Source organism: Benincasa hispida, chromosome 5 (assembly GCF_027475165.1).
Source record: "Benincasa hispida cultivar pf3 chromosome 5, pf3_genome.v1.1, whole genome shotgun sequence".
NCBI classification, from domain to species: domain Eukaryota; kingdom Viridiplantae; phylum Streptophyta; class Magnoliopsida; order Cucurbitales; family Cucurbitaceae; genus Benincasa; species Benincasa hispida.
In genome coordinates, this window is record NC_143482.1 from 4,757,252 (window position 1) to 4,771,522 (window position 14,271).

At 32.1% G+C, this 14,271-nt stretch overlaps 1 pseudogene; it reads left to right on the forward strand.

The window, feature by feature from the left end:
• Positions 1-12,794: 12,794 nt before the first annotated feature.
• LOC150035858 (uncharacterized) lies at positions 12,795-13,854 on the forward strand (annotated as a pseudogene).
• Positions 13,855-14,271: the final 417 nt, after the last annotated feature.

Here is a 14,271-nt window from a genome sequence, read left to right on the forward strand (position 1 = left end):
TATTTGTATTGTACATTAGGCTCCCTAAGCTTTTGGACAAGTGGGCGATTGTTGGGATTGGTGTCCTAAATCTCTTTGTAATATCGTAGTTTGTAAAATCTGTATAGACATATTGCTGTTAATAACATAATTGTTATTTTAGCAGCATATACTCAATCCAATAAACTAAGATCCGAGGTTATTTCATGTAATTTAAACAAGTATGTAGAGACATACAAGTGGATCTTGTTTAAATACTAACTAAATGGTCTGTAGTAGATGGATAAAGCTGGGTACCTTATCCTGGTGACACTACGGATATGGCCCGCTTTGTAGGTGTTACAAGTATTGTAAAGTGCTACAAATGATCTGATCCTGATCATTCACGTGGAGACATGTGAGCGAAGGTATCCTATACAAAAAGTTTGTATAAGACTGGACCATGAAATGATTAGTCTCTTTATAAAACACCGTTAATAATAGAGACTTACATTTCACTAGGATGACCAAATTTCCTGAATCTTAAGTGAGTTGTGAACTTCTACTCATGAAGGCGGTTCTTTGATTTGTATGGATGAGAGTGGCCAAATTTTCAACTCAACAAGCCTAGTGTTATGGGGATTCGTCTAACTGGGGAGTTGGGAATACAGCTACACAAGACATAATTCACTCCTTCCCCGATGCAAGGGTAAGTAGATAAATTGTTGCATTAAGGGTTGATTTCGGGTCTTGAACATAGTAGCCACACCCTCTCCTGGCTCGAGAAGAACTTAGTCATAGTGGGGCCATGACTTATTGTTCATTAGAGGAATCGGTGGTACTTAAGGACTTAAATGTAACTATAGAGGCAAAACAATAATTTTGGCCCAGTTGCACTTATGAGCAATTTGTGAAGGGTCATCGCACTGTTGATCGGTTATATCCAATGGACACAGAAATTTATCTGTAGTGCGAATAGTGCAGTTGTTGGTCTTTAGTGGAGTTACTAGTAGTTAACGGATGTGGCGTAATTTAATTAAAGAGTTTAATTAATTATCTAACTGTCGTTGAAGCTTCAATCTACAGGCCTATAAGGTCCCCTCTGTAGCTCAATAGGTATTAAATTGAGAATTAATCTTGGATTAATTTGAAATATTCAAATTAATTGAGAAATTAATTATATATGATATAGTTAATTAAATTGATTATATATGTGATATAATTAATATAATGTATTTGATACATTATAGCTTAAGGTAATATGAGAGGAATTTGAATATTATTCAAATACCAATTATATGAATGAGATTCATGTAATTTAATATAAGTATGATTTATATTGAGAGGAATTAAATATTTGGATATGATCCAAATATCAATTATATGGATGAGATTCATATAAGTGAATTTAATATAAATGTGATTTATATAAAATGCCATGTATTGTTGAGAGAAAATAAAATCTATAGGTTACGTTGTATTTGATGCAATATAAAACTATATGCTATATGCTATAGTTGACATAACATATAGTGTGTGTATATATATATATATATAATTTAATTCAAATTAATTAAAAGGAAGAAGTTACAACTCCCTCCCCCTTATTCTCTCAATTTTTACGTGGGATAAAACTGAGGTGGTTGAAGATTTTTCATCTTCTTAATCAATTTTCTCTGAGAGAAGAGTTCTCTCGAAGAAAAAGTTCACAGAGAATAAAAGTTCTTCTCTTTCCTCTCCTCCTCTCCATTTCCTTCCCTCTTCTAAGGATTCAAGCAAAGCCCACAACTCTTGCTTGAATTCTTTATCCCAAGATAATACAGAGGGTTCTCGAGTGGTAGTGTTCCGCGTGGAGAAGTAGATCAGTTCGTGATCCGTTCAAGGGCATTCTTGAAGAAAGGATTCTTCAAAGGTAAGGGTTTCTAAAATCCTATTTTTTAAAGCATGTTGTAATTTAAGAAAATGCGTATCTTGTTCTTGTTTTACAATAAAACTTATATTAAATGAAAAATTGAATTTGGGTTGATCTTTTCTTCCATTCAAAGGATCTTTTTCAAAAATTTCCTTCAATGAGTTGGCCCAAGCTTTTTTTTAACAAGTTCTTCCCTCCTGCAAAACTTAGTAGATTGAGAATAGAGATTGGAACGTTCAGACAGAGAAAGGATAGGCAACTGTTTGAGGCATGGGAGCGATATAAAAAGTTGCTGCGGAAGTGTCCCCATAATGGATATCCTGATTGGCTGTAAATTCAGCTCTTCTATAATGGATTGACCAGTACAACGAAATCCATCTTGGATGCTGTTGCCAATGGATCATTTTTTGCACTACTGAGGCTGCTCAGTCACTATTAGAGGATATGGTTGCCATGATTTATAACTGGTCATCAGAACGATCTTTATTTAGAGTGGCAGGACTTTATGAGCTTGATGCGGTAAGTGTTTTAAAGGCACAAATGGCTACTTTGACAACGCCATAAAACTTTTGTCCACATGTACTCAACCATCGATTGCATCGATGGTGGCTTGCAATGCAACTACATCATGGGAAGTGTTTATCCTGAGCAGGCCAACTATATGCGTCAAGCGAATCAATTTCAAGGATCTCATCAAAATTCATCTAAGACATATCAACCCACCCATTACCATTCAGGTTTGCACAATCATGAAAATTTCTCATATGCTAACAATAAAAATGTTTTGCAGGCCCCTCCAGGTTTTTCTGCTTCCCAGTCTTATGTTGAGAATAAACCGTCAGTGGAGGCTTTACTTTGGTATTTCATCAAAGAATCGAGGAGTAGAATGAATTTCTTAGAAAAAACTGTAACGAGCCATGGGAAAGCTATTCAGAACCTTGAGGTTCAGGTTAGCCAGATAGCTACCACGTTGAATACCATGAACAAAGGAGTTTTTCCTAACTGTACTGAGAAAAACCCTAGAGAAGAATGCAAAGCAATAATTCTTAGAAGCAGGAAGAATGTGGTGCATCATGTGACAGATCAAATAGAAGAACAGGTGGTATTGGGCCCCGTAGCTAGCGATGTGAATGAAGGAAAAAAGGGTGATGTTCCTGCATCACCCAAATCAAGGAGTAGTTCTAAACCCTTACCTGTTGTGCTGAATAAAATCCTTTATCCCCAACGTTCTTAAAACAAGAAATTAAATGATCAATTTGCAAAATTTTTAGATATGTTTAAGAAGCTTCATATAAATATCCCTTTTGCAGATTCTCTGGAACACACGCCTAATTATGTGAATTTCATGAAGGAAATGTTATCTACGAAGAAGAAATTTGAGCTAGGGTTAAAATGGATTGAGCTTGAGAAAGGATTTCCTGATTGTAGAACTTCTAGCATCAATCTATCGTTTTCAATCAATTGCATGTCATAATTCATTGTACACCCTTAATGAAACAACACCTTGGATTTTTTCTCTCTGATATGTCTCCTATGTTTGATCGTTATTTGTGTTTTAATCATTGACAAAAATCATCTTCGGTTGCCTAGATAAAATTGACAAAGAACTACAATAGCTAAACTTAGGATAAATTGCTCACGCCGGCCCTTGAGGATGATACTCTATTAATTGGGATTTTATTACTGAAGGAATTCCTAAACAAGAGACTGTCGAGTGGAAGCAGATCGTTCCAAACCCATTGTGAAAAAACAACACATTTACAATCAAACAAGAATAGTTATGCATCGTCGAGTAAATTACAGCATGCTTTTAAGTTAAAAACAAAAGGAATCAAGTGACATACCTTTGAAGAACTATTCTTCGAGTATTCCCTCGATCAACACCAGTCCAACGTCCAAGCAAACTCGATGAAGTGCACGAACGCAATGAACAACTAGTGAATCACACAAACTGTCAGATCCTCGAACACAATCGAGTAACACTCGATCCTCGACTCTTGAGCAGCAAACTCGACACTACCAAGAGGCTACATTGGTATTCTCGGTGTGAGAATCTAGGAGGTGTGGGCTCTTTATGGATTTGGTAGAGAGAAGGAGGAATTAAACGATCGAGTAAATAGGAGAATGGCTAAGTCTATCGTATAGAATGGGTACTCAATCGTTGAGTATCGAGGAGCTGACGTCTAGTAAACTCGATCCTTGATGCACAATCATTCACTCTCTCAAAGGTTATCATATAGCTCTTTTCTTCTCACGATTGGAATGCTTTCGATAATGAAAAATGAAAACGTTTTTCATTTTTATCCATCAGTTATCAAAACTGATAAAAACTTCCCACTTGATCGGTTAATTGAGAGAAAAAAATAACCACCAACAATTATCTAATAATTGTTTTGTTATAAATAAATATAATAACTAATTTATCATATTATATTTATAACATATAGTTTTAATATCACATCATATGTAATGTTTAAACCATAGTTCTTTTTCTCCTTTATCGCATTTAATATAAATTATGTTTATATTAATTCCTCCAATTAATGTATCTAATACATCAAATCAATTATATCATATATAATTTAATTAATTTAATTATATCATATATAATCAAATTCTCTCTTGTTAATTTGAACACTTCAAACTAACCCAAAAACTGATTCTCAACATGAATCCATTGAGTTACCAATGGGACCTTATGAACCTGTAGCTTGAAGCTCCAACTGTACGTGAATAATTGACTAAACTCTTTAATTACGATATCCACCATCTATTAACTATCGGGTACTCCACTAAAGAACGATAGCTACACTCTTCGCACTACAAATATATTTCTGTGTCCATTGGATATAACCAATCAACAGTACGATAACCTTTCAAAAATAACTCGTAAGTACAGCCGACCAATATACCGTTTTGCCCCTGTAGTTACATTTAACTCCTTAAGTGCCATTGATTTCTCTAATGAACAATACATCATAGTCCCATTATGAGTGAACACTTTTCGGGCCATAAGAAGGTGTGGCGCCACATTGTTCAAGGCCCGAAATTACCCCTTAAAGGAGCAATTTATCTACTTACCTCTGATTCAGGGAAGGAGTGAATTTCGTCTTGTGTAGCTAAGTTTCCAGCTCCTCACTCAGACGAATCCTCAAAGTGGTAGGTTTGAGTCGGCGATCTGGCCACTCGCACCCATGCAAATCAAAGGACTGCCCTCATAGGTAGGAGTTCCTAACTCACTCAGGATTAAGGTCATGTTACCTATGGTCATCCTAGTGAAATGAAAGTCTTTGTCATGAACGGTGTTATATAACGAGACTAAACATTTCATGGTCTGGTCTTATACAAACTCCTTTGTATAGGATACCCCCGCTCACTTTACAACACTTGTAACATCTACAAAGTAGGTTGTATCCGTAGTGTCACTAGGATAAGGTTTCCCTCCTTTATCCATATACTACAGACCATTTAGGTTATCACTTAAGTCACGATCCACTTGTATGTCTCCACATATATGCTTAAGTTACAACTATAACTAGGGATCTTAGTTTATTTGTTTGTGGTTAGTGCAACAAAAATATCTCATATTTCATAGACTGATGTGAATAAAATATCTTATATTATAAATCACAAAATGTTTGTTCATACAAGTATTTACAAACTACAGGACACTACGAGATTTAGGGCATCAACCCCTACAATTACTTCGATACATAAGCTTGTGTTGCTCAGCGCGCATTAAAAAGCCTAAGACTCAGCTTCAGAGTAGGAGTTCTCCATCTTAAGGGGATTCTAAGATTCATCAATGAAGGGAGTTTGCCGACTAATGGGAAGATATCTCAGTAAGAGGAGTCTCAAACATCATTGAAAGTCGAAGTGTCTAACACTAATATTGTCAAACTTAGGGTAGCCTAAGTACACTTGGGACAGAGTCTCATATCTAGGAGGAGCCTAGATGGTTAGTGAGTTGAGCTTTACATGAGTCACTGTAGTGATTGTGTATTATAGTACGTTGTAAACTGCTAAACTCTTTAATATTATTGGATTATCTTTCTTGGGCACACTGCTCCCTAGACATAGGTGGATTATCACTGAATTGGGTTACCAACTTCTGTGTGTCTTTACTTGTTTACTTGTTGTTAATATTTTTTATTGTTACAGTACTTTTCAATGTTTTTCGTATAACATCTGTATTTCGAGTGGAGAGTCATCCTATTGCTTTTTCAATCCTCAAGATCAAAACAATGCAGGAAAAATAGACCAGGAAAAAATAAATCTACAGAAGCGACAACCCAAGAGACATCCTGTAAGATATTTCTTAAGAAATCACCAAACCAGCAAGCATTAATCACTCTTAAACAAATATATTCAATTCCAAACTCTAACACATCGTATATGTATGATGGCATAGATATGATGTCAGTTCTTAACTGACATCATAGACAACCATCATTTGAATGCCTATGATGACATGAGATATGATGTTAGTTAGACACTGCCATCATAAATAATCGTCATCATCCTATATGATGTCAGAAGTTTTAAGGGTGGTTTAGAATCACCATCAAAGATCATTCGTTATCATGTCCTATGACGACACATGATATGATGTCAGTTTTTAATCTGTCAACATATGTTTATGATGTCAGTTCAGGATTGACATCTAAAGTCAAAATTGTTGTAGTGATTGTTCCAACTTCGAAATTTTGATATGATTTTTTTGTGGCACGTAAGTTATATTTAATTAGGTATATCAATTGTATAATAAGAATATATATATATATATATATATATATATATATTTCATTCGTATATTAATGACTGATATACCAGATTTAGAGAGAAAGAAAAGTATATCAACATTGTTGCTGATATATCAAATATGAAGTATATATCATAATCAAAATGATATATTTAAAGTATAACATTGATATTTCAATTTTATATCTAATGTCCATCATTACAAAATTTAGGTTAACAATGAAGTATATATATTTTAAATTACGAATAAATTTTTCTTTTATCCCCTCTTTCAGAAACCTTAATTTTAAACTAATTGAACTTCCTTATTATTGATTCTAATTTAAAAACTTAAAATTTCAGTTGGGTTCCTTAAATTAACTCAATTAAATTTCTTACAATGTTGGAAAAGGAGATGTACAATTCTAAGTTTTTGGTCTAATTTTTGACTTTTGCCCAATGTGAAAGGAAACAGAGAAATTCCTATTCAATTAATTCTTTTCCAAATCTTGTAGGTCTTTATTTGGGATTTCTTTTAAATGTTGTAAGTTTCAAAACTTAAAACAAACTAAAAAAAGATCGTCTGTTTGATCGATGATCTTTTTGTTTCTTAATATTAAATTATGAAGTACAGATACAGATACGGCTATACGATACAAATACGATCGGATACGGCGATTCGTCAATTTCTAAAAAAAGATAAGGATACGTCTAAGGATGCGTTCTTTTTTTATATATTTTTTTAATATATATATTTCTAAAAAAATGAGAATACTGATACGTTGAAGATACATTTTCTTTTTCTTTAAAAATTTAGAATATAAATAAATTTAGTATACAAGTTAATAACAATAGCATAAAATAGAATACAAACACTGAAATACAATAAAAAAAAAGCAACATCTAAGATATTGAAGTATAATAGTTAATAAAATGCAATAGAGTGAATCATATTGCAAAGAAGAAGAAGAAAATTAGAGAGAGAAACATGAAGATAAACGAAGAACTTATGGTTGAAGATATCCAAATGATTTATATTTTGGTGGACTTTGTGGAGACTTAAATGTGAAGATGGAGATTAGATAATTCTAGTTTAGGGTTTGGTCTGTTATTTATTTTTTTTTTTAGTTTTGGACTCAAATAGTGAGCTTTTTAAATAGGTTGTTTAATTTTAGATTGGGAAAGATTAGATGACTTACTTGTCTTTTTTTTAAAAAAAAAATACGCATAGAAATAGATACGTCAAATCGCGTGTTTGATACGTATCTGGAAAGTATCTAAAAATATAGATACGTCAAATCGCATGTCAGATACGTATCTGGAAAATATCTAGAAGTATCAATATCCGATACGTATCTGATACTGATTCTTTACCTCATATGAAGTATATGTGTTTCATAGATATTAAACGTTTTGGCTGCTACCTGGCCCAATTGTTGAGAAGATCGTTTCTTGAATAAACGATCTTCAAACACATTCTCAAAACCTCACTTTCATCACTGTGTTTAAACACCCGAGAGCCCCATGGCCCCCATTCCATTTTTCCTCGACCAATTCAATCAAATTACAGGTCTTACATGAGCAAATTTTTCTCTAAAATCACATGGGAATTGCATCACATCTTCACCAATGCCACCTAAATTGTACAACCTTCAAACTGACCCAAAAGTAAAACAGCAGCAGAAGTCCCACAATGACACCAAGATCGTAAGGTTTGAGTTACCACTTGTTGACGGCCTCACTTATGCAAGATTAAGTGTGTACTTGTAAACGTTTCAGGAAGAATTTAAGTCCATTTGGATAAGTTTCATTGGGTAGAATACTCTAATTTTCCTTTGGGACTAATTTTTATAAGGTCCTTTAAGTTCGTCTCGAACATTTGAAAGCTCTTAGTTGTTGATATTATTTTGAGTATTTAGCTTGTGTTATCTATCATTCATGACGTAAATGCTATATGTTCTTGAATTATACGTGTTCTAGAGGTTTAAGCATGTTTCGTTGCAATGTTGAGCTAATATTGGAACAGTGGCACATTTATATGCTATTGTGTGACCCTATATGTACGAGTATGTTCTATTGTTATGATATGATTTGTAATGAGAGGTTTGTTGACAAAACAGTGTTATATATCTTGTAATTTCAATTTCATTTCAACCAACAAAGACTCTAATTCCTTTTTATCGTTGGATTTTATGCCCATTCTCAGCTACCTATATAAAGAGGAATTTAGAGTAAAGTGAGATTGAGAGTTCTATTGTAATCTCTACAATTAAGAATATAATTTCTATATTTCTTAAAATTACCAAAACGCCTCAAAAGTCATTTACCAACGCCCTATGTCAGTCAACTCTGACGGTCAACTCTGGTTGCAACCATTGACAACTAACTCCGATCACCACCATCGGTCAACTTTGGCAGTCAACTCAGATAACCACTTTCATTAACTTTGGCAACTATTACTTTAGATTATTAGTTTATAGTATTTTATAGTTATCGTTTATAATGATTTGACATTAATAAAAATACCTTTGGTATATAATAAATCAAACAAACTTATATTAAAAACACTTTTGAGAAAGAGTTGTCAAATACATTCGTGTTTTTATTTAAACCATTTTTATCAAAAGTGTTTAAATGAAAATGAATTTTTGAAAAATATTTTTTTTAAAGTTAAACTAAACAAGCCCTAAGTATCAAATTGGTATATTAATAGTATATCAATTATATTTATTCTAAATTAAATTGAAGTATAAACATTAATGTATTAGTAGTATATATCAATGTTTATTCAAAATTCATTTCAAGTACAATATTACTGCACCAATTGTATATTAACATTTTTTACAAATACATATGTTCTAGTATATCAAGAGTAGATAACCATCTTGTTCAAAACTCAATTTCAGTATAATATTGATGTTTCTATAGTGTATCATACATTTACTTAAAATGGTTATCAACGGGATGAATTGAACTCTTATAAGTTGATGATCATGTACTAGAAAAACAATGCTCTGAAATAAATGTAAAATAATTCAAGTTAAGTTCATGAATAGTATCAAAGGTTGACAAATTAATTTGATATAATATGGTAAATTTGATAAATCAATCATATAACTGGTCGATCTGTGTAATATAAATTATATCATTTGATTAATATAGCAAATATAAAATATATTTGTTAATCGATACACAAAACATAAAGTATATCATATATACTACTTTATATATATGTTGATGCGAAAGTGGGTAAAATTGGAATAATAAAAAATGAAAATCAAATCAAATCTTTTTTTTTTCTTTTACTATATTTGTAAATTTCAGAAAACCATTTCTAAATCTACAAATTTTAGTTTTTTTTTCCTTTTCCTTTTTTCTTTTTTTTTTCTTTTTTTTTTTTTTTTTTAATTCTTGCAACTATCCCTAATATAAAATCAATAAAAGTTGTCTAATCATTTAAAATGAGACATCCCATCTGTATCACATCATTTTTCATTAGTTGACTTTAAAGAAACTATAATTAAATGATTATTTAGAACTATTTATAAAAACGTCAAAGGCAAAAGATGTAATTTTGAAATTTAAAATATTGGCCACGTTTATCAAGCCATAGTGAAAATTGGTGTAATTGTAATGAAATTTTATTGAAGATCAATTGTAATGAGCCTAGATCGTAAAATATAATTGCATTGTTTTTTATCGCGTTTACTTAAAATTATGAATTTTGTCACATTTATAGTTATAGTTACCTCTAAGGATCAAATGGTAACGATATAAAGGTGTCAAATTTTATAATTTTTTCTCTCGAATAGTAATAATAATAGTAACGGACCTTTAATATTAATATTGTTGTTTTCAAAACTTATTAGAGAAATATTGTTGTTTTGAAACTTATTAGAGAAATATTGTTGTTTCGGGATTTCGAGGCTAGAAGTCGAGGGTTGAGGATTCGACTAATGTAGAGGTCGAACGTTGAGAACTCGACAAACAGAGAAAAACGTGGAAACAATACATAAATTAGGGTTGTCGAGGGTTGAAGTTTCGACATACATAAGTCAAAACTTCAACCCTTCAACCCTCGACAAGGAAAGGGAAATCTCGCTAATTTTGTATATTAAGTTGTCGAAGGTTGAAGTTCTGGCATATATAAGTCAAAACTTCAACCCTTGACAAGGAAGATAAGTGGGTGAAGCAGATTGTAAGAGAGAGCGAGATTGTAGGAGAGAGCGAGATGGAAAGCGAGATTGTAGGAGAGAGCGAGATTGAAAGCGAGATTGTAGGAGAGAGCGAGATTGAAAGCGAGACTGTAGGAGAGAGCGAGATTGTAGGAGAGCAAGATTGAGAGAGCGAGATTGTGAGCGAGAGCGAGATTGAGTCTGCCACATGGATTAAACGGCCAACCAGCCAACTGACGTGGTCTGCCACATGGAAATCGTCTTCACTTTATTTACTTTCCATAAGTCTGAAAAAGTGCATATATATCACCAAGCTGCCCCTGCTCCGATTCCTCTGCACGATTCCCTACATGCATTGACGTTATTCGATTCCCCTCCTCCGATTCCATGCATTCATTGACGCATTCATGCCCCTCTGCCATAGCCTTAATGCCTTTTCAACCATATGGAAATCGTTCAACACTCGACCTACATTCTTTTAAACCACCATCCTCTTCATTTTTCCTCAATCACTCCCTCGATAATTTTTGAAGACTCTGATTTTGCTCATTCCTCTCCCCTTGATTTGCTCACTGCCCCTTCACTGCCTTCGAAAATAAGTCTTCGAATTCATCTTCCTCTCCTCCCATTTCCATTTCCATTTCTCTTCTTGTATTTCGTTTAATACAAATTATTCTCACACAACTATACTGGTTCGTTACTCTACTAAATTATTATTTTTTAAGAATAATTATAAAATTTATTTTTGTTCTTATATTTTTATATTTTTATAGATTCTAGTTTTTTTTAAATTTTTTTGTAATTGTTGTCAGATAACAAATAACAGGAAAAAAAGGGTGAACGTTGTCACTTTGAAGGAAAAAAGAGAACTACCATCGAATCTATGAGTTGAACTTATGATATTTGAAAAGTTTAGTTTATTCTTATGGTATTTGATTTATTTAGTATTAATTTTGATGTTTATAGTGTTAAAATGTTTAGTTTATTGTTATGTTTAAGAAGTTGATATTTATAGTTTAATACAAAATTATTGTGATAGTTAACAAGTTTAGTATAGTTTCAAAAGTTTAATATAGTTTGAAAATTTTAGTTTATTCATATGATATTTGATTTCTTTAGTATTAACTTTGATGTTTATAGTGTTAAAATGTTTAGTTTATTGTTATGTTTAAGAAGTTGATATTTATAGTTTAATACAAAATTATTGTGATAGTTAACAAGTTTAGTATAGTTTCAAAAGTTTAATATAGTTTGAAAATTTTAGTTTATTCATATGATATTTGATTTCTTTAGTATTAACTTTGATGTTTATAGTGTTAAAATGTTTAGTTTATTGTTATGTTTAAGAAGTTGATATTTATAGTTTAATACAAAATTATTGTGATAGTTAACAAGTTTAGTATAGTTTCAAAAGTTTAATAATTTTAGTTTATTCATATGAAAATTATTGTTGTTATGTTTATTGTGATAAGTTGATATTTTCTAGTATTAACTTTGAAAATATAGTTTAAAATAGTTTGAAAAAGTTTAATTTAATTTAATTTTTTATTTTGTATTAAATTTGAAAAAATAGTTTTAAAAAGTTTACCTCATTTTAATTTGAAAAGTTTAATTTGTTGTTATTTTTAAAAATAGTTATAAAAAGTTTAATTTATTGCTATGTTTAAAAATAGTTATAAAAAGTTTAATTTATTGTTATGTTTAAAAAGTTGATGTTCATAAAACTTAAAAAGTTTATGTTTATAAACTAAAAAATTTAATATTTTTTAATATACTTCTTATAAAAAGTATAATACAAAAAATTGATGTTTGTCTTTTTTTTTTTTTTTTTTTTTTTTTTTTTTTTTTTTTTTTTTTTTTAGAAAATGGCAGGAAAATGTTTGGGATTTTTGTTGTTTACAAATGGTAATATGATTGATGGTATTGATGGAGTTGAGTATGACCAACCACCAAGTGGGAGTTTTACCATAAATATGAACAGTGGAATTGTATTTAAACAATTCATTCAAATGATTGGGATGTTACTTAGTGTAGATATAGGAGCAAATCAGATAGAAATAATATATAGACATCCCAATCTAGAACCATCAGGATCAATAAGATATATGTCATTCCCTATTTCAAATGCACAAGCTATGAACTTGATGTTCTCAATAGCAATGTCAGTGCCAAATGTAGTGCATTTGTATGTAAATGTAAATATGATAGGGGTGGATCTTGATACATCATTTAACCAGTTTGAAGATCCAACTCAATGTATCGATCCTGATCCGGAGTCAGTTGCATCGCCATGTGATAATGAAGATATGGCGGTTAACAACCTGTATAGAGACTTCAGAACAGAAACGGATGACGAATTTGAAGAGTTAGATTTCGATGGTCGTGAACATGAGATGCTTTCAGATACATTCAATGATTTGGATATAAATGTATTGGATAGTATTCGGGAACATGATCCAATTGTAGCTCCTGTGGACGTTGACAATATGCAATTGTATAAAGGAATGATTTGTCAAGACAAGGAAATGCTACAACACGTGGTCAAATGTTTTGCTATAAAGTGTCACGCACCATATGAGGTTGTTAAATCTACACCGATGATTTGGACAATTCGATGTAAGAAGTGGGAGGAAGGTTGCAAGTGGAGACTTCGTGCAATAAAGAAAAAATCGCATGACTTGTTCGAGATCACTAAGTATGATAAGCAGCATACATGTTTTTATTCAGAAATAAGTCAAAGTCACGTGCAATTGGATTCATCAATGATTGCACTGGAGTTCTGTGACACCGTAAGAGAAAAACCATTTATCAGTGTGGCACAACTGCAGTCCGACATTAAATCAAAGTGTGGATATCATATTCCTTACCATAGGGTATGAGAGGGAAAAAGAAAAGCGTTGGCTAAAGTATTCGGTGATTGGGATGAGTCTTACAAATTGTTGCCTAGGTGATTATATATGGTTAAGTAGACCAATCCCGGAACAGGAGTAGAGTGAAGAGTTAAAGAAACGCTTACTGAAGGCCATGTTATCCTAAATTCACTATTTTGGGCATTTGGTCCTTGTATAGAAGCTTTTAATAAATGTCGGCCGATCATTCAGATAGATGGTACACACTTGTACGGCAAATATAAAGGAAAACTGTTGATTGCTACATAGTTGACTCGAACGGCCATCTACTTCCACTTGCATTTGCCGTTGCTGATGAAGAGTCCGCAGACTCATGGGGATGGTTCCTGAAATACCTAAGAGAAATTGTAACACAAAAGAGGTGTGTTTAATTTCAGATCGACATGCTGGTATAATTGCAGTAGTGAACAACCGAGCAAATGGTTGGACGGGACCGAAATGTCACCATCGTTTCTGCTTACGACATATCGTCAGCAACTTAAATAAAAAGTATAAATTTAATTCATTGAAAAATTATGTTTATCGTGCCGGGTGTCAGTTTCAAATTCGAAAGTTCAACAAAGCAATTGAAGATATC